Source organism: Manis pentadactyla, chromosome 13 (assembly GCF_030020395.1).
Source record: "Manis pentadactyla isolate mManPen7 chromosome 13, mManPen7.hap1, whole genome shotgun sequence".
Taxonomy (NCBI): Eukaryota; Metazoa; Chordata; class Mammalia; order Pholidota; family Manidae; genus Manis; species Manis pentadactyla.
In genome coordinates, this window is record NC_080031.1 from 94536899 (window position 1) to 94562087 (window position 25189).

A 25189-nucleotide genomic window follows, 5' to 3' on the forward strand; every position below is an offset into this window, starting at 1 on the left:
AATTATTTATTACAGTTGAGAAAATGTAACACCATTCTTGGCTAGGAGGGGAGACACCATCAAAATGTCAGTTTCAGTGTTCTAAAGTCAATGGGCATCCCAAATTTATCTAAAGCAAGATTTAATACTTATTGTGTAGTTTTCAATATGCAACAAGCATCTGTTATATATCTAGCACTGGAGAGAGAACAAGAAGAATTTGCCACACTAGATATTAAAACTTAGTATAAAGCCATTACCACTGTCAACAAACTGATCAGTAAAACAGAGGCCAGAAATAAACCCAAAGATACACAGGATATTAAGACTTAAACCCAATTCAGTAAGAATGTTTTATTTAAAATATTTTATTTAATAGTAATACTTTTCTAAGGTGATAAGTTATTAAAATGGTGAATTCATGTGTCAAACTTAGCCAGAAAAAAAAATCCCTCAGCCTCTTTCATAGGACCTACAGAATTAAAAGCATAAGCTGTTAATAGATGTAGACCAGAAGCCACAAAGATGTTTACTGCAGCACTGTTTTAGTGTCCACACTGAAAATAACTGACTGCTGAAGAACAGAGAAATGGCTAAATAAACCATAGTTTATTAAAACAAATTAGGTAGATCTTTGCCAATTAATCTGGAGGAATTTCTGTAATTGCCATTACGTGAGAAAAAGTAGATGTAACATAATAAATGTAATATAACTGATCACCTCATTATTTCTTTATGGTAAACTCATCAGAATTATTAGGTGTTGATATATAGATAAGAATTGGATATAACTAACTCATGTCAGAATGTGCCAACTAACAGTCTCACAAGTTAAACCCAAGAAAACTGAAATCTGACTATCCAGTTTTCATACACAAGATGTCTCTCTATTTAGCTACATCTTCTTTCTTGGCCCTCAGTAAATGGCTGTTCTCATAAATATGAATAAGGAGTATTCTTTTACCTATATATTTTTCAAAAGAGAGAAACTTTGATGGTTTTGTTTTTTCACCTATAAATGCAATACTCTTTGCTCAAAACCTCTAATATGGTTAGTAGAAAGTAAAACTCACCATAATTTACCCATGTAGAAATTATTACATATACAGTTCTTACTTTATTTAATAAGCAACACAGTTCCCCATCAATACATATTGGATTTTCTTTTTTTTTAATGGGCTACACAGTAGTCATTTAACCAGAAAGCCCCTGAGAGACAACTGGATTGTATCTAGAATTTGGTATTGCAAACAGTACAATAAATTGTGTGTGTGTGTGTGTGTGTGTGTGTGTGTGTGTATGCACACTCTATTTTAGCTTCAGGTAAGTATCTACATGTGGAATTGCTGAGTCAAAGGTATCTCCTATGCTATTTTAATATATATCATTAAACTGCTTTCCAAAAGACTGTCAACTGGCACCTCTACCAACACAGTGTAAGACTGCCCTTTAACCATGCCATTTTCTATTCTAAGTATTATAATTGTGCCACCAATCTAAGAGGTTAAAAAAATGATTCCAGTGACTTTTATTTCATTATTCAACAAATACATGAGCCTACTATTGCTAAGCACTGTGCTAGGAGCTGGAGAATGACACATAGATGGTCCTTGACCTTATAGGGCTCACAGTCAGCTAACTGCATTCTACTGAACTTCTCTGTTAGATAGCATGTTCTTTTCATGTTACATAACCATTGTGAACCATCTATCCATATCTTTTGTCCATTTTTCTATTGAAGTTGATAATCTTTTGATTATGTAACAACTATGCTTTCCCAATTTGTCATGTGTCTTAACTGAGGAATATATGGTTAGGATTAAATCTTACATTAAACCAAGCACCCTAACTCTACTTATCATTTCTTCAAGTATTCTACCTCCTCCTCCAGGACCACTCCCAAATTCTAACGGCAGGCCATGCCTAAACTCTCCTCAATCCCTTCACAGTAAGATTTTATAAACCACACTACAGTGGCCGAAATTTGTTAATAGTCTCTCCAAGTCTTCTGATTTCTGTCTGTCGTCTTTCCTTTCACTTTGATCTATATCTGCTCAGCCTCTCTGGAGTTTTCCATTCTTTATTCCTGTGAGATAGTTATAATTAAGCTAAATAAACAAATAATTTTAAATTTCTATACTATAGACACTGTGTATATCTTTATTCTCAGTAATCTAGTATCCAAAGAGACCCAAAGTGAATTCTACTATGGACAACACGGGATTGCAGTACTAAGAATATGAAAGAAGGTCTGGCTTTGATAGGCAGCATCTACTAGTTACTGCAGTTATTATAAATCTTATCCACTCACTACTAGCAAGTGGAATTGCATTTAGAGAGAAACTGGGCAAATTAGAAAGCAGTCACTTCTCAGCCACTTTCTCTGAATATCCTTAGGACCTTCTGGGGAAAAAAGGAAGGAAATGAAAGAGGGGTTAAGAATAACAATCTCAGAAGACTATCAAGCATAACTCAGAGCATATGGTACATGTATAATAACTATCTACTGGATGACTATCTGGGGGAAAAAGAGAGGTCCTCCCTTATTTTTCCATAATCAGTATCAGAGAGGCTAAGGTATTAATTCTCAAGATGACCCTTTATTTCACAATATACAGCTCCTGAAATCATAGGTGATCCAGGTGGTTTAGTTAAAAGCAAAGACTATTTGATAATTTAGATGTAGAGGGCTCTTCTTGCTAATGAAAATTCTCAAGCATGAAATGTCTAGTAACCAAAAACCAACACAGGCAATTACCACTTAATTAACTTCTTAAATATCTTAACAAAGTAAAGTCCCAAACTCCAATTAAACTATAAACCACTGGGGCACTGTAATTTAGTAAATGGGATAAATCAAGGATACCTGAATTTTAGTTCTGGTTTGGTTTATATAATATACTAGATAGATGACTTAGGTTAAGTAACCTCCAAAAACCTCACTTTATAAAATGCCCATACTAATCTGATACATTTAAAAAGTATTTAAATGCATTTCAGTATTTAACACTATGCCAAGAATAAAAGGTAAAACAAAGAATATAAGGCTACACATGGGCACAACAGATCTTTCTGGGGTGATGGAAATGTTCTACAATTAAACTGTGGTGATAGTTGCACACTCTGTAAACTGATTAAAAATCACTTAATTACATACTTTAAAACAAGTGAATTTTATGTAATGCAAATTATACCTCAATAAGGCTGTTTCTTTTAAAAAAGGATAAAGGAATATTATCAGCTTGATAAGGACCCCTGATTACTACTGTCAACTCTTCCTCTATCTTATTGATAGACTTGATAGACTGACCTTACTGATGGGCTTCTGCCCCACACATTCCCTTAAATTTAAGTAACTGAGGCTCCCAACATTCTGCTTAAATTGCCTGTTTCCCTATCAGAAACAACTGAGGTCTCGTATCATTAAAATAATTTGGAGTTTATTCGAGACAGGATATGAATGGATCAAATATTACACTCTCAGGATTTGATACATTAAACTTGAAGAGCACTGTAATAAACCAACCAGACCTAACAGATAAGTACAGAACATTTCACTCAACAACAGAATACAAATCTTTTCAAGTGCACATGGGACATTCTCCAGGATAGATTACATGTCAGGCCATAAAACAAATCTAAATAAATTTAAAAGGACTGAAATCATACAGAGTATGTTCTTGAATCACAATGGGATGAAATTTAGAAATCAGAACAGAAGGAAAATTGGGAAATTCACAAATATGTGGAAATTAATACATTCTTAAATAACAACTGGTTCAAGAAAAAAAAATCACAAGAAAATCAGAAAATCCTTTGAGATAATGAAAACAAAACCTTATACCAAAACTTAAGAGATGCAGCTAAAACAATGCTTAAAGGGAAATTTATAACTACACACTGGTATTAAACAAGGAGAGAAATCTTCACTAACCTAACCTTAACCAACTAAAAAATGAAGAGCCAAATAAATCCAAGCAAGCAGAAGGGAGGAAATAATAGAGATTTGAGTAGAAATTCCTATTAACTAGAGAATAGAAAAATTATAATAGAGAAATTTAACAAAACCCAAAATTAGTTCTTTGGAAAGATCAAGAAAACTGACAAGACTTCATTTACAACGACCAAGAAAAAAAGGGAAAGAGAACTCAAATTACTACAATCAGGAATATAGGGACAATACCACCAACCTTTTAAGGGAATACAATGAAAAATTGTATGCCAACAAACTGGACAACCTAAATGAAATAGAAAAATTCCTAAAAAGACACAAAATTCTGTGATTCAATAAGTAATAGAAATAATATGAACCCTGAATAGATCTATAATGAGACAAAATTAGTAATCAAAAAACTTCCTACAAAGAAAATTCCAGAACTGAACAGCTTAACTGGTGAATTCTAACAAATGTTTAAAGAAGAATTAACACTAATCCTTCACAAAATGTTCCTAAAAAAAGAAGAGGAGGAAAGACTTCCCAATTCATTCTATGAGGGCAGTATTGCTCAGATACCAAAACCAGACAAAGATAGAGGAAAAAAAACCTACAGATAAACAAAAACCTTATGAAAACAAAAATCCTCAACAAAACACTTACAAACCAAACCCAGCAATATATACAAAGGATTATATACACCATGACAAAGTGAGATTTATCCCAGAAATGCAAAGTTGGCCTAGCATCCAGAAATCAATTAACATAATACACCATATACCAATAGAATACAAGACAAAAGACATACGATCATCTCAACAGATGCAGGAAAAGCTTTGACAAATTGTAATATCCTTCTTGATCAAACAGTCAATGAACTAGGAATAGAAGGGAATTTCCCAAACCTAATAAAGTACATTATGAAAAACCCAAAGATAATGCAATATTTAATGGCAAAAGACAATGCTTTCCTCCTAAGATCAGGAACAAGACAAAGATGTCCCTTCACCACTTTTACTCAATACTGTACTGGAAGTTCTGGCCAGGGCAATTAGGCAAGGAAAAGAAATAAAAGGCATCTATATTGGAAAAGAGTCAATAAAATGATGATCTTGTATATAGAAAAGCCTAAAGAATTCACACAAAAAAACTATACTAGAGTTAAATGAGTTCAGCAAGTTTGCAGGATACAAGACCAATATACCAAAAAATCAAATGCATTTCTAAAGAGTAACAATAAAGAAACCAAAAGTTAAAGAAAACAATTCCATTTACATTATTAAAAGTAACAAAATACTTAGAAATAATTTTTTTTATTTTGGTATCATTAATATACAATTACATGAGCAACACTGTGGTTACTAGATTCCCCCCATTATCAAGTCCCCACCACATACCCCATTATAGTCACTGTCCATAAACATAGTAAGATGCTATAGAGTCACTACTTGTCTTCTCTGTGCTATACTGTCTTCCCCATGCCCACTCCCTACATTATGTGTGCTAATCGTAATACCCCTTAGTCCCCTTATCCCTCCCTTCCCACCCATCCACCCATCCTCCCCAGTCCCTTTCCCTTTGGTAACTGTTAGTCCATTCTTGGGTTCTGTTAGAAATAAACGTAACAGCAAAATTTACACAAAGTACAAAATAGTACTGAAGGAAATTAAAGAAGACCTAAATAAATGGGAAGATGTCCCATATTCACAGATCAGAAGACTTAAGATGGAAATATTCCTTGAATTGATGTACAAATTCAACACAATCCCTCACAATATTGCAGCTGACTACTTTGTAGAAATTGACAAGCTGATCCTAAAATTCATATGGAAATTCAAAGGATCCAGAAGTCAAAATAATTCTTGCAAAAGAACAAGTTGGAAGACACACATTTCCCAATTTCAAAACTTAGTACAAACATACAGATCATTTAAATAGAATTGAGAGTCCACACTCACAGGCAGAGAAGGGTTACAAAAGGGGAGGGGTTGGGTAAGGTGTCTGGGGAGGGAGAAGGGGATTAAGGGGCATTATAATTCACAATCACAATATAGGTGGATCACAGGGGAAGGCAGTACAGCATGGAAAACTCAATTAATGACTCTATAACATCTTACAGTGACCACAATATAGGGGGAAAGGATTTGACAATATAGGTGAATGCAGAAACCACAGTGTTCTTTATGTGGAGCCATCATAAGACTGTATATTCAGTGATACTTTAATTTAAAAAAAAATAGAATTGAAGAGTTCAGAAATATACCTCACATTTATAATTGACTTTCCCCAGGAGTGCTAAGACAACTCAATCAAAAAAAGGGCAAACGACTTGGATAAACATTTCTTCAAAGACAACAACAAATGGCCAATCAACAACATCAGTCATTAGGGAAATGAAAATCAAAACTATAATGAGATACTACTTCACAACCAATAGGATAGTGGCTATTACCAAAAAAATTAAAATTAGAAAAGTAAGTTTTGGCAGGAATGTTGAGAAATTAGAACCCTTGCACATTGCTCGTAAGAATGTAAAATGGTGCAGCTGCTGTGGAAAACAGGCTAGTGGTTACTCAAAAAGTGTAATGTAGAATTACAGTATGATTTAGTAATTACACTCCTATGTACATACCCAGAAGAACTGAAAGCAGGAAATCAAAGAATTATTTGTACATCCATGTTTATTGCAGCAGTATCTACAAGAGTCAAAAGATGCAAGCAACCCAAGTCTCCATCAACAGATGAATGAATAAACAAAATGTGGTATATACAATGGAGTATTATTCAGCCTTTAAATGGAATGAAATTCCTACACATGTACAACATGGATGAAATTGGAGATATTTTGCTAAGTGAAATAAGCCAGTCACAAAAAGATAAATATCACATAATTACACTTATAATTCTACATCTGAGGTATACATAAGAGGCAAATTCATACAGACAAAAAATAAAATGGTGGTTCCAAGGTGCTGGGGGAATACAAAATGGGGAGTTATGTTTAAATGAGTACAGTTTGTTTGAACTGATGAAAAAGTTCTAGAAATGGACAGTGGTGATGGTTGTACAACATTGTGAATATACTTACTGCCACTGAATTATACACTTAAAATTATCAAAAAGATAAACTTTATGTTATATATATTTTACCACAAAAAAACTGTAGTAAGCAGGTAATAAAAAAAACTTCATGTGCATTCCAAATGAACCAGAAATTCATCTTCTGTAATCTTTTCAATAAACACATGTGTTAGTTTTATAACCTTAATTTTAAAATTTAAAAGTCTAAAGAGTAGAATTTGACCTTTAAACTTCCCTCTTTCAAGTGGTGTTCAAGATCTGTTACAATGGTTTTAAACTGGTGTCTTAGAACAACTATGAAAAATGGAGTTGTTCAGAAGTAACCAAAGTGTCCATCAACAGATGAATGGATAAAGAAAATGTTATGCATATACATTATGAAATATTTGGCCATAAAAAGAAACTCTGCCATTTGCAACAACATTGATGCACCTAGAGGGTATTATGCTAAGTGAAATAAGCCAAGCTGAGAAAGTAAATACCATAGGATTTCACTTATTTGTGGAATATAAAGAACAAACAAGAAGGCACTAATAAATGGAAATTCATCCCATGCTCTTGGCTAGGAAGAATTAATATTATCAAAATGGCCATCCTGCCTTAAGCAATCTACAGATTCAATGCAATCCCTATCAAAATACCTATAGCAGTTTTCAATGAACTAGAGCAAATAGTTATAAAATTCATATGGAATAGCCAAAGCAATCCTGAGAAGGAAGAATAAAGCAGGGGGATCTTGCTTCCCAACTTCAGGCTCTACTACAAAGCCACAATAATCAAAACAATTTGGTACTGGCACAAGAACGGAGCCACAGACCAGTGGAACAGAATAGAGAGCCCAGATAAAAACCCAAGCCTATATGGTCAATTAATATATGATAAAGGAGAATTGGAAATACAATGGGGAAATGACAGCCTCTTTGACAGCTGGTGTTAGCAAAACTGGGCAGCTACATGTAAGACAATGAAACTAGATTATTGTCTAACCCCACACACAAAAGTAAACTCAAAATGGACCAAAAACCTGAACATAAGTCATGAAACCATAAAACTCTTAGAAAAAAACATAGGCAAAAATCTCTTCGACATAAACATGAGCAACTTCTTCATGAACATATCACCCTGGGCAAGGGAAACAAAAGCAAAAATGAGTATGTGGGACTATATCAAACTAAAAATCTTCTGTACAGCAAAGGATACCATCAGTAGAACAAAAAGACATCCTACAGTATGGGAGAATATATTCATAAATGACAGATCTGATAAGGGGTTGACATCCAAAATATATACAGAGCTCACACACATCAATAAACAAAAAGCAAATAATCCAATAAAAAAATGGGCAGAGGATCTGAACAGACACTTCTCCAAAGAAGAAATTCAGATGACCAACAGACACAAGAAAAGATGCTCCACACTGCTAATCATAAGGGAAATGCAAATTAAAACCACAATGAGGTATCACCTCACACCAGTAAGGATCGCCACCATCCAAAAGACAAACAACGACAAATGTGGGCAAGATTGCGGAGAAAGGGGAACCCTCCTACACTGCTGGTGGGAATGTAAATTGGTTCAACCATTGTGAAAAGCAATATGGAGTTTCCTCAAAAAGCTCAAAATAGAAATACCATTTGACCCAGGAATTCCACTTCTAGGAATTTACCCTAAGAATACAGCAGCCCAGTTTGAAAAAGACAGATGCTCCCTATGTTTATCGCAGCATTATTTACAATAGCCAAGAAATGGAAGCAACCTAAGTGTCCATCAGTAGATGAATGGATAAAGAATATGTGATACATATAAACAATGGAATATTATTCAGCCATAAGAAGAAAACAAATCCTACCATTTGCAACAACATGGATGGAGCTAGAGGGTATTATGCTCAGGGAAATAAGCCAGGTGGAGAAAGACAAGTACCAAATGATTTCACTCATCTGTGGAGTATAAGAACAAAGAAAAAACTGAAGGAACAAAAAAGGAGCAGAATCCCAGAACCCAAGAATGGACTAACAGTTACCAACGGGAAAGGGACTGGGGAGGACGGGTGGGAAGAGAGGGATAAGGGGGGGGCGGGGAAGAAGAAAGGGGGCCTTACAATTTGCATGTATAATGTGGGGGTGGGGCACGGGGAGGGCTGTGCAACAGAGAAGACAAGTAGTGATTTTATGGCATCTCGCTACACTGATGGACAGTGACTAATGGGGTATGTGGGGGGGACTTGGTGAAGGGGGGAGTCTAGTAAATATAATGTTCCTCATGTAATTGTAGATTAATAATACCAAAATAAAAATAAAAAAGAAAGGGGGCCTTATGATTAGCATGTATAATGTGGAGGGGGGTGGGGGCATAGGGAGGGCTGTGCAACACAGAGAAGAGAAGTAGTGATCCTACAGCATCTTACTACCCTGATGGACAGGACTGTAATGGGGTTTGTCGGGGGACTTGGTGAAGGGGGGAGCCTAGTAAACATAATGTTCCTCATGTAACTGTAGATTAATGATATCTATATATATATATATATATATGTATATATATATACACACACACACATATCTCAATCCAATAAAAGCAGTAACATTGACACTAAATGAATTCTGCTTGTTTTAAAGCAATTTTTCCAAAATACTTTATCTAAAAGAAAACCATCTTTAAAAAAAATGATCAACTTCTATTTTTACTTATACCCTGTATTCTCAAATGTTCACCGAATGTAAGTGCTAGACTGTAAAATCTCAGATTCATACTTGGCAAACTGAGGTGTAAAAACAAAATGTTTGGTTTATAACATCCAGAAATGATCTGTTGAACAGAGCCCTACAAGACTGCTTTCATTTGTAGTACCTGAGGAAGCCAAGAGAAAATAATGTAAATCTAATTGGCAGAATTAAAGCAATTCTGTTACTAAAAATGCATGCAGCAAAATTAAATAGAAGTTTAAAAACATGCAGCGAAGGCTCCTTAGAGTTTACACTAAAAAGGAATAATTTCTCATTAATTTCAATTTAATTTGCATGTATGGAAGATGATGTTTAGACCTGGTTTCCTTGAAATGTATTTAGTCCTTAGAATACTACTAAAAAGGTTAGAGAAGAATGCTAATGTACTGAATGAAGAAAGCATATGCCTCAAGGCTTGCGACCTTAAATCAGCCCCTGTGCTAATTACCCTGAATTCTGTTAATAAGGATGTGCTAAAATGTAAACAAGAATATTACTTTAAGAAGCTAAGGCCATTCAACAAGGTTATTGCTCTTTAATCACTGGAATACAAACTTATGAATTCTTTCTTATGGCACAAAAAATACTTACTTTGAAAGATTAATTTATAAGTGTAAACATTCTTTCAAAATATTAATTCAGTCTTGTAACATATTTAAAAAGAATGCAGAAAAAATTTGAAAGATTAACCACTTTGATTTTAAAATTTGTCTCTTCAGTATAGACCTATACTACATATAAGGTACAACGTTAACACTGTAGTTCATTTAACAACTGGTTCATTCATTCTGGCCTTAGCTAGTACGTTCACTATGCGAGACACTGCACTAGGGCTAAGAATATAAAAAATAAAGTACCCCTCATCTCCAAGATTTGGTTGCAGCTAGCCTGACTAGAGAAAGGTAGCAAGGAGGAGGGAAGGAGGAAGGAAGGGAAGGAAGGAGAAAGGAGAGAGGTTGGTTCTAAGCAGATAATGATATGTGCAACAGCCCAGAAGAGAGAGCACAGAACCCCCAAGGAATAGAGAGGGATCAAACATAATTGGAAATACGTTAGGGGAGTGCAAAATAAGATACGACTGGAGAGACAGATATATGGGATGACACCAGACCTGTGGGCTTGTTTCTCAAATCTGAAAGATATAAGGACATCTTTTCAAAGAAAAGGAAATCTCCCAGATTTGGAGGGATTAACTTTTTAAAAATTATAATAAAGTGTTTTGTTAATAAAATACTTTAAACATAACATTAGGTAGGAACTCATTATGTTTATAATTCTTATATAACTGTAAGACTAAAACAAGTTAAAAATTAAACATAAAACAAAATTCAAAATGTGACAGACTATGTTGTTTTGCAGAAGCTAGACCAATGATGTATTCAGTCCTGAAAACATGTAGTACCAGGTCTGGTTTTAAATTTTTAAAACAATTCTGCAATTTGACTTCAATAATATTAATGCAGAAAATGCTTATAAGTTTTTTTATACCAGCTAGCAGTCCTTAAATGTCAGTCTAAGAGAGGCATCACTTATGGACTCTGGCAATAAATTCAGAGTATCAGGTTTAAAAATTCAGAACCAGACTGATACTACTTTGCACTCCCCTAACTGTATTTCTATGTTTGAGCCCTCTCTATACCTTAATAAATAAAAAAAAAGAAACAAACAAGGTGTACATCTAATACAGCCACTGCTGAAGTTTGGAACACTTATACTGCAAACAAACAGTTTCATGCTGATTAACTACAAAGATGGGAACCACCAGATACAATGAAAATGTGATACTAACCACTATGCCAAGGTTCCTTCAGGTTTCACCTGCCTATACTAATTCCCTGCCTAAACTAACATATACCAGACAAGACCAGTTGTACTCACCATCTTTCCCTCAACCACTGCAAAATTATCATCAGCAAAACACATTATAACTTGGCACAAATACAATAATAAACAAAATCAAACATAGCAACTATACTCTCAAGGGAATATTTGGCTTTTAAAGCAGTCCTTCAGAATCACATAAAACTCATTAATGTCCAAGAATCCCCAGTGAGAAAAACACTGCAGATGCAACACTACCAAGGAGTTTTAAGAAGTGACAAAATCAGATTTGCAATTTAAAGGGAAAAATCACTCTGCTATAGTGTGAAGTAGATTAGACTGGCAATTAAGAAACAAACAAGTCCTACAGTATGGGAGAATATATTTGTAAACGACATATCCGACAAGAGGTTAACACCCAAAATATATAAAGAACTCACACGCCTCAACACCCCAAAAACAAATAACCTGATTAAAAAATGGGTGGAGGATATGAAGAGACAATTCTCCAAAGAAGAAATTCAGATGGCCAACAGACACATGAAAAGATGCTCCACATCACTAATCATCACGGAAATGCACATTAAAACCACAATAAGGTATCACCTTACACCAGTAAGGATGGCCAGCATCGAAAAAACTAAGAACAACAAATTCTGGTGAGGATGCGGAGAAAGGGGAACCCTCCACACTGCTGGTAGCAATGTAAGCTAGTTCAACCATTGTGGAAAGCAATATGGAGGTTCCTCAAAAAACTAAAAATAGAAATACCATTTGACCTGGGAATCCCACTCCTTGGAATTTACCCAAAGAATACAAGTTCTCAGATTCAAAAAGACATTTGCAGCCCTATGTTTATCGCAGCACTATTTACAATAGCCAAGATATGGAAGTGACCTAAGTGTCCATCAGTAGATGAATGGATAAAGATGTGGTACATATACACAATGGAATACTATTCAGCCATAAGAAAGAAACAAATCCTACTATTTGCAATAAAATGGATGGAGCAGGAGGATATTATGCTCAGTGAAATAAGCCAGGTGGAGAAAGACAAGTGCCAGATGATTTCCCTCATTTGTGGAGTATAACAGTGAGGCAAAACTAAAGGAACAAAAACAGCAGCAGACTCACAGACTCCAACAAGGGACTAGCAGTTACCAAAGGGGAGGGGTGTGGGAGGGCGGGAGATGGGGATTGAGGGGTATTATGTTTAGTACACATGGTGTGAGGGATCACGGGGAAAACAGTGTAGCGCAGAGAAGGCAAATGGTGAATCTGTGGCATCTTACTACACTAACGGACAGTGACTTCAATGGGGTATGGGTGGGGACTTGATAATATGGGTAAATGTAGTAACCACATTGTTTTTTCATGTGAAAACTTCATAAGAGTGTATATCAATAATACCTTAATAAAAAAAAAAGAAAAAGAAACAAACAAGGAGACTGCTGCAATAACCCAGGTGAGAAATGAAAGCCTGCATCAAGACAGTAATAAATAGTAGAACTGTAAATGATGTAGAAAAAGGGTTTGGATTTAAAGATGTTAAGGAAGTAGAATCTTGGGGACAGGGAGAAATAAAAACAGAAGAATCAAGGACACCTTGCAGTCTTTTGGAAAAAGTAATGATAGTAGTATATTCTCCAAGGCAAGGAAAAGGCAGAATGTGGGGGCTAGCGGATTGAGAAATAGTAGACGACTTAATCTGTACATAACACAGGAACTATCTGATTAGCTTCTAGTCTCAGTCTCACCTCACACCCAGCTTTTCTGGAAGTTCTCTCCCTACTCACACAGCGGTAGTAAGAGCAACCACGTTACAATGTAACCTACAAGTATGATCCTACCTTCATGGTACAGTTGACTGGTGAAGTCTGAATCCCTAACTAAAGCTAGGCCAATGCCCAGACCCCACCTGTTTATACATATACACACACATATATATGGATTCTACAATCAAATAAAAAACCTCTAAGCACCATTACAGTAGATAGGAATCTTGTAACTAACTGCTCAGCCCTCAAGCAATCCCTCAGACCCAAGTATCCACTAAAGCCCATTTGATGTGCTACGACAGGAGTTGACAAACTTCCTTTAAAGCCATACAGTAAATATTTCAGGCTTTGCAGGCCATATAGTCACAATTACTCAATTCTGCCTTAGTAAGCAGCAAATGCAGCTACAGACCATACATAAACAGATAAATAGGTGTGTTGTATGTCTTCCAATAAAAATTTATTCATGGTCCACATTGCTAGTCATCAGAGAAATGCAAATTAAACCACAATGAGATACCACCTCACACCAGTAAGGATCGCCACCATCCAAAAGACAAACAACAACAAATGTTGGCGAGGTTGTGGAGAAAGGGGAACCCTCCTACACTGCTGGTGGGAATGTAAACTAGTTCAACCATTGTGGAAAGCAGTATGGAGGTTCCTCAAAATGCTCAAAATAGAAATACTTTTGACCCAGGAATTTCACTTCTAGGAATTTACCTAAGAATGCAGCAGCCCAGTTTGAAAAAGACAGATGCACCCATATGTTTATCGCAGCACTATTTACAATAGCCAAGAAATGGAAGCAACCTAAGAGTCCATCAGTAGATGAATGGATAAAAGAAGATGTGGTACATATGCACAATGGAATATTATTCAGCCATAAGAAGAAAACAAATCCTACCATTTGCAACAACATGGATGGAGCTAGAGGGTATTATACTCAGGGAAATAAGCCAGGCAGAGAAAGACAAATACCAAATGATTTCACTCATATGTAGAGTATAAGAACAAAGAAAAAACTGAAGGAACACAACAACAGCAGAAACACAGAACCCAGAAACAGTTACCAAAGGGAAAGGGACTGGGGAGGATGGGTGGGAAGGGAGGGATAAGGGGGGGAAAAAGAAAGGGGGCATTACGAATAGCATGTATAATGTGGGGGGAGGCACGGGGAGGGCTGTGCAACACAGAGAAGACGAGTAGTGATCCTACAGCATCTTACTGCACTGATGGACAGTGACTGTAATGGGGTTTGTGGGGGGGACTTGGTGATGGGGGGCGTCTAATAAACATAATGTTCCTCATGTAATTGTACATTAATTATACCAAAATTAAAAATTAAAAAATAATTTATTCATGGACACTGGAATTTGAGTTTACTGTAAGTAATATTCACATGCCACAAAATACTGATTTTTTTCCCAATATTTAAAAAAAAAAAACATACTTAGCTCACAGGTCATATACAAGTAGGCCACACTGGGCCTACCAACCACAGTTTGCTAAGTGCTGTGATAAAGCAACATGGAACTGCCTTCCCATAGAGTTCCTCCCAAATGACACAGAGAGGTCAATGTTAACCTTAACGTAACACATTAGACAAGGATAATTTTCCTATTTCCTAGTGGACAGAGCTAAAAATCCTCATTTGGCTCACCGAAGAAGTCACTTCATTTGCAAGGAAGTAAGCAGACAATGAAGGCCTAGGCAATTTGCTGTTTCTACATTTACTTTATACTGTACCTGTCCAGTAAGATATGGTTCTAACTTTTGAAAACAATGATACCTTCCTCTTCCTTGCCCTGTAAAGAGTTTAATTATTTCCCCCCACTGTGTATGTTATGTTAGGGATGATTAAATTCAGTATTTAGCTCACAATTTTCAGACAAGTATCAAGGCATATCTAGGCTTAACAAAGGGTATCACCTTTACAATCTGGACTCAGAGAACAATGACCTCTAGATGTGGTACAAGACATGAATTTGGGTTGTCTCCATGAAAGAAATGAAGATGTTTGCTGGTATATATGTTTGATAATATTAAGTTTTTCTTTCATATATATATATATACGTAGAGAGAGAGAGAGAGAAAGAGAGAGAGAAAGGTAGGGCTGTGCATGTGTTCTACTAAATAGCCATGAGTTAAACACAGTGGACAACTGTGCTTTAGGGTGCTCTTTTACTCCACTTCTCTCTGGGATGTTGTGGCCAGAGCATGTTATTACAACGTAGCCCCCTAGTCAAAGTGGTGAACATCTAACCTAATGAGTCCCTCTCCTGGATTTGGGATTGAGGGTCAGATCAGTGCAGAAGATGTAAGATTTAAAACTAGAAGATACTAGTTTAGTGTTAAAGTTGGTCTGCAGTGAAAGAGAACTGAACACACAAACAGCATCTCATGAGAGAGAAAGAGGTACTCCTGACCACATCTGGAATCCGTGGATCCAGCTGTTCTGGAGTTCTAGCTGCCCTCCTATGGCTTGACTGCCTTTCTCAGAATTAATGGGATACTCAGTATGTTACCAATAAATTTCTCTTTTTGCTTAGGTTAGGTATGTGTCACTCTCCTAACTAAAACAAAGTGCTTATTGGACAATCTAAAGGAGGATAATTCAGGTGGATGAAAGAATTTTGTGCCCACAAAACACTTAAGAGATGGTAGCTAAAGGAATACAAATGGATGAGATCACCCAAAAGAGAAGGCCAAGACTAAAATCCAGAACAATCAATATCAAAGGATTAACAGATAATTAAAAGTCTGCAAAGAAGCAGCTAGTAGAAAGAAAGGCAGGAAGGGACAGAGTCATAAAAAATAAGGAAGAAAACAATTATCAAAGAGAATATCAAGGTTAACATGTCAAGTATAGAAAGAGGTAAATAAGTAAACAATGACTATAGAATTTGGCAATGTAGAAGTCACACATAGCCTTGGTTAAGAGCAATTTCACTGGCATGGTAGGATGAGAAGCCAGGCTGAAATTTTACATGTGCGTAGGGAGTAAAGAACACTATTTACTAAGTATTGTTGCCACCAGAAAAAAAAAATTCAAGTTTGAGTCGAATAAATTAGTAGTAATAGGAAAAAGAAGACAGAGGAACATATTACATGAAACCATAGAGAATGCAATCAGCACAATCTAGAATATAAGAAATCTCTTAGGGCAAAAACCTAGTTTCTACAATAGACCAACTGTTTGAGAACAAGAACAAGAACAAAAGATAGACAGGAACCTACAGAGAAAAATAAAGAAGGCTGAGACACATCAACCCAATGTAACAAATGTAACATACAGACCTTACTTGGATACCAATTCAAACTAACTGTTAAAACAAAAGCTATAATCAGGGAATTTTAAACACTGACCGGATATGTGGTGATATTAAGGAATTTGTGTTAATTTTTTTAGTGAAATCTTAGGTTGGGTTATTTGTTTTAATCTTTATTTTTTAGATACATAATTAATGCACAGTATTAACACAGTCTGTTTTACTAGTGTGTCTTTCCTGATACATAGTGCTCAATGTCACCCAGCAGGCTATAGTCCGACAGTTAAGTGCAGAACAAATAATTAAGAGAAATACAAGTGATGCAGGGAATCAGAGGTAGGTCACAAGTAGAGTAGGGTAGGGAATCAAGCAAATTTTTAGGAAGGCAATTGGCATTGGGCCTAAAAAGATGATAAAATTTCAATTAAAAAGAGAGAGAGAGCTGGAATGGCTATACTTCTATCAGACAAGGAAAATTACAGAACAAGGAATATTACCAGAGATAAAGAGAGATACTTTATAATCAAAAAATTTGTATCAAAAAAGATACAACCATCGGGAACCCTCTTTACACTGTTGGTGGGAATGTAAACTGGTATAGCCATTATGACCAGCAGTATGCAGGTTCCTCAAAAAAACTAGAAAGAGAAATACCATACAACTCAGTAACTCAGCTTCTGGGAATTTACCCAAAAACAAAATCCCTGATTTGAAAAGATATATTCTCCTATGTTTAATGCCACATTATTTACAGTAGCCAAGATATGGAAGCAACCTATGTGTCCATCAGTAGATGAATAGATAAAGATGTGGTACATATACAAAACGGAATATTATTCGGCCATAAAAAAAAAGTCCTGCCATTTACAACAACATGGATGGATCTAGAAGGTATTATGCTAAGTAAAATAAGCCAGGCAGACAAATAACATGTTTTCACTTATTTGTGGAATGTAAAAACAAAAGAAACAAAACAGCAGTAGACTCATAGACAATGATAAGTTCCTCATGGTTACCAAAGGGGAGGAGTTGGGGTGGGTGGGAAGGGATGGTGAGGGGGATAAAGGGATACAAAAATCTCAATCATAATTTAAGTTGGTCCTAGGGATGGTGGTATAGTATGGAGAATACAGCCAATGATTCTGTAACATCTTCGTACGTTGACAGATAGTAACTGCACTAGTGGGGGTGAAGATTTAATAATACGGGTAGCTGCTGAACCACTGTGTTGTATAATTAAAAGCAATATAAGATTGTGTACCAATGATACTTCTATTAAAAAAAGAATATATTTTTAAAAGATGGTAAAATTTTAATAGCTAGGCAACGAGAGCAAAAAAGTGGTATTCCGGCTGAAATGGAAGCAAATGCAAATAGGTGGGAAAGATTGTCTATGCAGAGTATTAGCCTTTACACACCTCTCCATAAAGCTGTCCCTACCCAAATGATGACAAGAAAAGGAAAAGTCAAAGTGAAATGTCATAATCCACTAGGCAGCTCCAAATTGACAAAATTATCAGAGACCCATTCAGGCCAAAAGCAGTCCCAGGGAGCCCAGTCCCAGGTCAGATCATGTCATCTGGAGAGCCAAACCATATGACTTTCTAGGGCAGTCTATTCATGTCAATTCCTGACTTTACCCCCACATACTTTGGCAAAAGAATGCATGAAGTTCTTTCACCTATCCTAGGAAATTATCAAAATAATTAGTTTTAAACCCTATCTGTTAATAATCTTGTCTATCTGCCTCAGAGCCACCACCATGGTTCAGTAGGCACTCCAAGAGAGATCAAGTTACATGAAATGCTTTCCCTCAGAACATTCCTCAGGTTACAGATTTTTAAAAATAAAGTATAGCTGATGAAGCAGGGATATTTTAAAAAGACTTTTTTTCCTTCAAAAATAGAATTAACATGTAGCGCCAATACTACAATGTTTTTGGATTATTTTGGAAATGAATTCAGTGGTTCTAACATTTTCTGTGTATGAGTACCATTAAAATTCTCAGAATATGATGCTAGTGAAGATGAACATCAAGACAAACAGGAATACAGATGATCAGCCAAAATGTAGTAACTGGAATGTTTATTACTACCTTCTTCCATGTATTAGAGTATCACTTCAAATAACCAAGATGAGTGAATATAGGAAATTCCTACAAGAAGGGATGATTTTCTTAAACTGAAGAAAAAAGCAGCAAGATAACAGGTCAGGTTAGCTTTAAGCAGTCTTTAGTCACTGACTACACCTTATTTCACAATAACTGAGACTGGCAAACACCCTCCCAGAAATCAAATACAAATACCAAGGGAAATGAAAAAGAAAATGGGTAAAACGTAATGAGGATTGAGGGTTCAAAAGCTGGGAAACCTTTACATTATATAGGAAAGTTTTTATAATAAGATACCTTTAGGACAGAGTTAAAATAAAAAATAAAATCTAAGTCATCAATTTTTATCACACACATTGCACGCTGGATCATTGTCCAGGTGTACCTTCAATATTTAAATTACCTTTCTGATTTATAGATGACCACAAAAGAAGAAACACCTGTTGTCTTTGTTCCTCTCAGGTACACATAAAACCATAACATTTGCCTTAACTCTTCAAAAAAGATAAGATACATATCTTACAGAATGTATGATCTGCTGTTCTCTTCTGATAGTCAGCTTTTTCTCCTTCTAAATACTTCCACTCGCTCATACAGCTTTTTTATATTACCCTTTTGTGAACTCTTAGGTTGGATATCACACTCAAATTCCATCTAATAACTGTATAAAATACTGGGAAGGATACATAGAGGTACAAACACATCTCTTGCTCTAATGACACTACAATAGATCTGTAAGAAAATTACAACACAACGCAGAATGTATTAACTGTTACAAAGGGGACATCATAACTCAAGAACACAGAGAAGAAAATGTCATCTGACAGGTAAAAAGTGAATCTGAATGAAAATACCGTCTTTAAGAATTCTTAATTCCACAGCTTCACCAAAGCATTGTAGAATCACCTTTACACCCCAAAATTGTAGACCACTTTCCAATTAACACAGATAAGCTTTTTTTTTTAAACTAAACAATAAAGGTAGGGTCATCCACAGGCATCCTATCCTGTCCCCACTTTACACAAAAGATTTTTATTTAAAGTAGAATTTGCCTACTATTCCTGTAGAGCTAACAAAAACAAAAGTCATCTGCTTGCAAGCTACCATAAACTGAATGAAACTGCTGGCATTAAAAACAAAGAAAATTTGATTCATTCCAGGTAAGTTAACTCTAAAAGATAATTAAAAATAACAAGATTTTGTTTTAATGTTTGGAGACTAAAAAATGCAGTGACGAGTAAAGAAAATAAAACAGAAATTTAAAGAAGCCAGGTTTGTTAAAAAAATCAAGTGGCCACTGCCAACACTTCTTTATGCACGTATGACCAAAGATGATTTAAACAGATTTTACAGGCCACAAAAGATTCTTTATCAAATACCAGATTAAGAAAATTCTCATAAATATTTCAATCTTTGTAAGTCAAAAGACAGTTAAAGAAAAGAAGCACTTTACAAAGCTCTACAGAATCAATGTGAACACAAAGCTTTGAGCTTTTAACATTTAAGACCTAAAAAAAAACAACAACACATTTTTAACGTCACATTTACAGACATCCTATTCACAGGCACCTACAGTTTACATTCTGTCATGGAAAATGCCGGTCCCCGGAAAAGCGACTGGCCTTAGTTTAAAATCTCCATATGGCCACCAGGAAAGAAATCGCACAATTCTGAATTGCAACTGACTCTAAGAACCCTAACTCGAACTCTTCATCTTAGTCTGAACTCCATACACAAGTATTTCAATTTGTACTTTCAATTTCCTATAAATGATATCATTTGTAAAAGAAAAGCAATTAAGGATACTCCTCAAACTCCTATGCCCCAGGATCCATCCTCAAAGAGTGGAAGGAACAGCAAAGTGGAAGGAACAAAGCACTGACGTCAATTACGAGATTAACCCCGGGCACAGGCAGCTGGAGGAAAGGCCTAAACATCAATATCCAAATACAAGCTATCCCGACAACTAGCGAGCAGGCCAATTCAGAACTTTTGGGGGACACTTAAGTATTACACCCCCACTTTCCCATTTTTAGTCAACCTCCTTCGCTAGTCGAAGGCGGAAATTTTTTTCCTTTTTTTTTTTTTCGCAGAGGAAGGGGGAGGAGAGACGTGCGCAGGATCGCGAGAAGGAAAGCGAGAACTAGTTGGGTGATGATAGCCAGAATCTAGGCCTATTTTCTCTTTAAGTAGAAATACCTTGAAATCGAGAAGGGTATTTTTTTTAAGTAATAAATCAAGTCAATGGAATTTCTGAGGGAAGAAGCGAATTAAAGAACGAAGGGGAAAGGAGAAACGGTTAAAGATGGATTCTGGGAATTTGTTAGGATTGGGTTAGGTTATTTATTTTCTTGAGGGGTGATGGAGGGGGAACGCGAAGATGAGGGGAGAAGCCGCACTGAGCAGCCCTGGCCCGAAGGGTCTCCCCGAGGGCTGGCGGCCCGGTGCCCCCCGCCCCGCCCCCACCCCGCGGCCGCGCCGGGCCCTCAGTCAGTCAGCTGGCCCTTCTCACCTCCAGTCCCGGCTCCGCTAGGCCCAAACCATTTCCCAGCTGCGGCAGCGGCGGCGCCGGGCCTGCACCTTCACCGGACGCGCGCGCGAGCCCGCCCGGCGGCGGCGACAGGCTGCCAAGGGCTAAGAGCTCCGGGCGGCGGCGGGGGTTCGGGGGTCTCGAAAAGCGCAGGCGGCGGTGGCGACGCACCTCACACCGACCAGGCAGAGGTCCCGCCCCGCTCCATGACGGTCGGGCCCAGCCCGGGACAACCGACTGAGGAGACAGGGGCGGGACGATGAAGACCTGGAACCGGGATCCCCGCCCCGTTCGCGGGCGGCGGCAGCGACGACAGCTCGACTCCCGCAGCCAGGACTGTGACTGACGCAGTGGCCGCGCCACCCACGTGACCAGGAACGGGCGAGGGCGGGGCGTCACGTGAGACGCCAGGCCCCTCCCTGCTGAGACGGTGAGAGGCTGTCGGGGACAGCGGGGTGGTGGCGTCCGTTTCTGTCAGGTCTGAGGACCCAGGGCAGGCCGCGGACCGGCCCTCGTGGCCTAGGCCCCAACCCCGGGACCCTGCGGCCCCGTCGGGCAGGGCCGGTAAGGCAGGGCCGGCTGGGCAGGACCGGGACTGCACGTCCTGGCGCGCATCGTACGCGTAGCCGCTGGCGAGGTTCGGAAGGGCGGGGCCCGCCCGAGCCGGATCATCCGGTTCTGCCGCACAGGTAGAGGCGATCAGGTCGTCCGCCCTTCCTGGGTCTGGGCGGACCCGAGGCCCTCCACGTCTGCTGCCCGGCGCTGGCCTTGAAGCCTCGAGTCCAGCAGCCCTCAGTAGGTCCCGTCGAAAAAGGAAGTCTTGCAGGGATTTCTGCCGAGGCCGCTTAGAACCTCGCCTGAACTTCTCTCAAGACGCCAAGCCAGCCTTTTTCGTCTACACATTTCTGCCGTAGAGAACTTCTACAGAATTTCATTTTGAATACTTTTCTTCACCTCTCACATCCTTCCAGTCAGTGCAAGCTATAGTTAATTGAGAGTAAAATAATACAGACTAGACAGGGTTTTCAAAAGGTCTCACTGAACCCAATACAGTAACTGTACAGAGAAACTACCTCTGATTCACTAGTTGAAAACGCTTTATAATCTTGACTCTTAACCTGTTTTCTTTCTATGAAGAAGCCTCATTAAGCCGCTTTTTTATTCTTTACTTTGATGCAAGCACTAAGAATTTTTTTTATTAAGGCATCTGACATATACAATCTTATGAAGGCTTCACATGAGCAACATTGTGGTTACTACATTCACTAAGATTGTTTTCAATAAAAGTCAAGGGGTTTGAGGAGCTTGATGATAAACTATTATAGGGGATGTGTATATGGAAATGTTTTTATCATCCCTAAAAGCTGGAACTTCAACATAAATGAAGTGCAATATTTTTCCTTTTTAAAATCTTTACCTATTGTTTCTTTTAAGCCTCATTATTTTTATAGACTTTATATAATCTATATAAATAGGAAAGGTATTAATAATGCAACACTAAAAAGGAACTATGACAAAATAGTGAAAAAAAAATTCCTACTCCCATCCCTGCCCTTGAACTACTCCAGTCCTAGAGGAAGTCACTTAGCATTTCCTAGTATATTCTTCCTAAGATATAAATTAATATTAGATTACAGTTATACTTCTTTTTACATAAAGGATAAAGTACAGGCACCCCTGGGAGATATCATCAGTTAGGTTCCAGACCACTGTGATAAGGCAAATACTGCAATAAAGTGAGTCAAGTGAATTTTTTGGTTTGCTCGTACATAGGAAAGTTGTGGTTATACATAGTCTATTAAATGTGTGATAGCAGTGTCTAAGAAGATAATACATACCTTAATTCAAAAATACCTTATTGCTAAAAAATGCTAACCATTATCTGAATTTTCAGTGAGTCATGATCACTGATCACAGCACTATAACAAATATAATAATAATTAAAAGGTTTGAAATAGTGCAAGAATTACCAAAATGTGACACAAGTGAGCAAATGCTGTTGGAAAAATGACAACAGACACTTGACACAGGGTTGCCACAAACGTTCAATTTGTAAAAAACCGTATCTGTAGTGCAATAAAACAAGGTATATACACTGTTAAGTACCTTCTTTCTCTCACTTGAAATATCGTGAATATCCTTCCGTATCACTACATAAAGAACTGCCTCTTTCTTCCTAGGGGCAGTATAATTTTCCATTGTATGTAAACATGACTTATTTCACCTATTCCCTGCAAGCAGACATTTGGGTTGTAGCCAAGCCATTACAATTACAAACTAAGCTGCAACTGATAGCTAATAACCCCATACAAGGGGCAACTATGCCAATAAATCTTTATGATTGGAGTCTTCAGATCAAAAGGTATCTTTAATTTTGATAGGTATTACCAAAGTGTCCTCCATGGAAGTTGTGTCAATTTTATTTCCTTTCTTTCAAATTCTGCCTAGGAAGATTTACAAGGCTGCATTGAGAGGGAGTTGGGATGAAGAGTGGCAACAAGGAAGATTATCATTTTACCCAATAATTTAAAAAGTAATAAAATGTAAATTGAAGATAATTTGATAAACTTTACAAGAAGGTTCATTTACTTACTTTGGAATAAATGTTATTTAGCTAACCAAGTGACAAATGATAAGCATTTTGTTCCATAAAGCTGCATGATAATTATTCAATATATATTGAGATCTTACTTAAAAACCAAAAAGGGGGGTTTGGGGTTGGAAAATATAGAGTTTTCTTTGCTTATCCTATAAAAAAGAATTTCCTTCCCTTTCAGCAATGAGAGAAAAAAAATCCCTAAAATAATTTGTAACATTTGAATACACTATCATTTTATTTAATCAGATGCATCAATATTGACAAAATGAATTTTCTGTGTCTAACTTCATGCTCTAGGACAATGTAAGTCAACTAAAGAAAATGGAGAAATAACAGAAAATACTGACCATGAAACTATATGGGGGAAAATCTCAATGAAAAATATGGCTGTTTTATTAACATGCAAGATTTTCACAAAATATTCAATGTATATTGTTCAGTTACAAGACTTCTTCTTTTTGTTGTTGCTTTTTAAATTTTTATTAAGGTATCGTTGATATACACTCTTATGAAGGTTTCACAAGAAGAACAATGTGGTTACTACATTCACCCTTATTATTCAGTCCCCCCTCATACCCCATTGCAGTCACTGTCCATCAATGTACTAAGATGCCACAGAGTCCCTATTTGTCTTCTCTAAGCTATACTGTCTTCCCCATGGCCCCACACACACCATGTGCAACAATCATAATACCCCACAATCTGTTCTCCCACCTTCCCCACCGCCCTCCCCAACCTCTCCACTTTGGTAACCACTAGTCCCTTCTTGGAGTCTGTGAGACTACTGCTATTTTGTTCCTTCAGGTTTGCTTCGTTTTATACTCCACAAATGAGGAAAACCATTTGGTATTTATCTTTCTCCGCCTGGCTTATTTCACTGAGCGTAATACCCTCGAGCTCCATCTATGTTGTTCCAAATGGTAGGATTTGTTTTTTTCTTATGGCTGAACAGTATTCCATTGTATATATGTACCACGTCTTCTTTATCCATTCATCTACTGATGGACACTTAGGTTGCTTCTATATCTCGGCTATTGTAAATAGTGCTGTGATAAACACAGGGGTGCATATGTCTTACTGAATGTGAGAGGTTGTTTTCCTTGGGTAAATTCCTAGGAGTGGAATTCCAGGTCAAATGGTATTTCTGTTTTTAGTTTTAAGGAACCTCCATATTGCTCTCCACAATGGTTGAACTAGCTTACATTCCCACCAGCAATGTAGGAGGGTTCCCCTTTCTCCGCATCCTTGCCAGCATTTATTGTTCCTAGTCTTTTCTATGTTGGCCATCCTAACTGATGTGAAGTGATATCTCACTGTGGTTTTAATTTGCATTTCCCTGATAATGAGTGATGTGGAGCATCT

The 25189-nt window shown here is 37.2% G+C and overlaps 1 protein-coding gene across 4 annotated transcripts in view; it reads right to left on the reverse strand.

The window, feature by feature from the left end:
• AFF4 (ALF transcription elongation factor 4) overlaps nt 1-21559 on the reverse strand; it is a 92448-nt gene extending 70889 nt beyond the window's left edge. For 2 of the 4 annotated variants that reach the window (XM_057490863.1, XM_057490861.1), the window contains exon 1: nt 21211-21559. The gene's annotated coding sequence lies outside the window, so the exon portion shown is untranslated. The remainder of the gene's footprint in view (nt 1-21210) is intronic. The other 2 variants (XM_036907042.2, XM_057490862.1) reach the window with 2 other exon arrangements.
• Between the last annotated feature and the right edge of the window lie 3630 nt (nt 21560-25189).